The 2,988-nt window shown below is 36.8% G+C and overlaps 1 pseudogene; it reads left to right on the plus strand.

Annotated features, from left to right (window-relative positions):
* LOC105301402 overlaps nucleotides 1–1,231 on the plus strand; it is a 4,379-nt pseudogene extending 3,148 nt beyond the window's left edge.
* The last annotated feature ends 1,757 nt before the right edge of the window (nucleotides 1,232–2,988 follow it).

Raw genomic sequence — 2,988 nt, forward strand, 5'->3', positions numbered from 1 at the left:
TTGGAAATTTTTAACAAAAGGACTGATGGTGAGTATTTTAATATAGATAATTATAGATCCAAGAATAAAACAAAGGTGAGAATGAGGATAGAAGACCAATACACGATGTAACATATTGTGCCAAAGCAGAAATAATGCAACTGAAACATGGGAAGAGAAAAGGGAAAGAGGAAAGTAGAAAAAGTTGATTGATTGTTGCATTGACAACAGGTAGAATTTAAAGGATGCTATTAAAACTAATGATCTTATGGATATATGTCAAACTGCCCTGAATACACCTGCTTATGCATTCAGAAAACGTTCTTAAAAATTGATCATGCATTAGGTCGTGAGGGAAATTTTAGTAAGTTCCATCAGGCAGACATTTTACAAACAACACTCTGATCAAAATGAAATAAAACTAGAAACTATTAATAAAAAAATTTTTAGGCTGCAACTTCCAGAGGGGCTTGTATGCCTGGTGCGGGAGCTGCAGGGCCCAGAGAAGGTGCTTGAAGCAGTGAGTGCACCAACGAGTCTTGTGGTTCCATTGCTGTTTTGACCACCACATTATTATTTTTTCATCCAAAGGCTGGCTTTACCAAACAGAATATGCTTTAAAGGCTATTAACCAAGGTGGCCTTATATCTATAGCTGTCAGAGCGAAAGACTGTGCATAATTGTCAAACAGAAGATAGTACCTGACAAATTATTGGAATCCAGCACAGTGATTCGCTTACCCAAGATAACAGAAAGCATTGGCTGTATGATGACATGAATGACCTTTGACAGCAGATCTCGGGTACAGAGAGCACACTATGAGGCAGTTAATTGGAAATATGAGTACGGCTATGAGATTCCTGTGGACATGCTATGTAAGAGAATTGATGATATTTCTTAGGTATACACAGAATGCTGCAATGAGGCCTCTTGGTTGCTGTATGATTTTAACTGGTGCAGATGTAGAACAAAGCCCTCAGGTGTACAAGTGTGATCCTGCAGGTTACTACTGGGATTTAAAGCCACTGTAGCAGGAGTTAAACTGAGTAAACCAGCTTTCTTGAAAGAAAAAAGCAAAGAAAAAATTTGATTGGACATTTGAATAGATAGTGGAAACTGATTACACGCCTGTCTACTGTTTGATCAATTGATTTCAAACCTTCAGAAATAGAAGGTGGAGTAGTTACAGTTGAAAATCCTAAATTCAGGAGTCTTATAGAAGCAGAGATTGAGGCTCACTTGTTGCTTTAGCAGGGAGAGACTAAACATTGTAGTTAATCAAATCCATGACGCCACTCACTGTCTGTGTGTTCCGTAACAACAGACCGACAATACGGAGGCCCCTGGATTGAAAAAGAGCCTCTCTCACTCCTGCCACTGAAGTAGTTAGGCTCTCTATCAATAAAGACAGTAGTTTTGGAAAAAAAATTTTTTAAGGATCTTAAACCCAGAAATTTAAAAATTTCATATTAAATAACTTGTTAGTTTAAGAGGAAATGCGACGAGAAAAAAAATTTTTTTTGTAACTGTGCAGTGATGGATGTTAATTGCTTTATATAGAGAGTGTAGTGGTGTTACGCTGATATATACATTTGTCAAAACTCATCAAACTGTACATTTAACATAGGTGCATTTTTCCAGAAATACTGATATAATTGACAAATAACATTGTGTAGGTTTAAGGTGTACAATATGATGATTTGATACACATGCATAGTGAAATGATAACCACAACGAGGTTAGTTAACACATCCATAACCTCACATAGTCACCTTTTTTATCCTAGTAAGAATTTTTAAGATTTACAGTCTTAACAAATTTCAAGTATACAATACAGCATTATTTAGGTGCATTTTATTTTATTCAGATTATACATCAAAGTTGATTAAAACAAAAGAAGGCAAAAAATGTTCCTCAAATGTCTGGTGTCTTCACTGTCTGCTCATATCTAAGAGTGGAGCAATAAGAAATTAATTGGAAGCTCTGTCTGTGAGGGAGTGGTTGGTTTTTGACTGGGTGTCGTTGTACAGTGATCTGGATGGGCTGTTTCGTGAGAAACTCTTGATGTTAGTATCTTTAGGTCTTTCCTAGAAAGGAGACAATAAGGCAATTATTATTAAGAGTCAATCTTAATCTGAGGCTAGACTGCTTAGATTCAAATGCAGGGTCTAATACTCATTTGCTAAATTCCTAACCTCTCTGGTCCTTAGTTTCTTTAGCTATAAAATAGAGATGATAACAGTGCCCACCTCATAGAGTTACAGTGAGAATTAAATGAGTTAATGTGTATAGTATCTTGCGCATAGTAAGCACTAAATAAACATTAGTTATTGTTGCTGTCATTATTATTCAGGCAAGACACTGCCTGGAAAACAATCCTGGCTGTCATTATTTTAGGAGGAAGCAAGGAAAGGGAATTTACTGCATGGGAAAAGGGGTTTCGCCTGCTCTCCTTGCCCTTTTCTTGGGGGTGAATGCCCTTTTTTCCCCCTTATTGTCTCTTAGTGGGATTGAGGGAGGAGCAGAAGCTAGTGTACGAATTCACCCCACCATCTTTTGGGAAAGATTTGTTAAACAAAAGAGCAATGGAAAATCTCAAAAACCAAAGAGTTGAATAGATTTGATTACATAAATATTTAAATCATATATGTCAAAAGCATCATAAACAAAATCATGTCATAAAAAAATCAAAGATAAATAATCAAGTGTGAAAAGAATTTGCAACCAATGTAGTGTAGGAAAAAAACGCCTACCCAAATGAGAACTCAGAGCTTGCTGAGCAAGGGAGGCACCACCATCACATGCTTTGGGCAGCAATTCAAAGCCTGTCAGGTGGAAAACCCTTACGGTGAAAAAAAAAAAAAAAATAGATCTCAGGTGTCCTCTTATAGAAGATTTTTGGCCTAACTAGAAGATGGGTATCTTATGTAATTAGCTTGGGGTGCATATCTGGCTTTCTCTGGTTGGTCTTGAGTTGGAAATTGGGGAGTGGGAGCAAAGAAATAGAGA

This window comes from Pteropus vampyrus, unplaced genomic scaffold (genome assembly GCF_000151845.1).
Source record: "Pteropus vampyrus isolate Shadow unplaced genomic scaffold, Pvam_2.0 Scaffold238, whole genome shotgun sequence".
NCBI classification, from domain to species: Eukaryota; Metazoa; Chordata; class Mammalia; order Chiroptera; family Pteropodidae; genus Pteropus; species Pteropus vampyrus.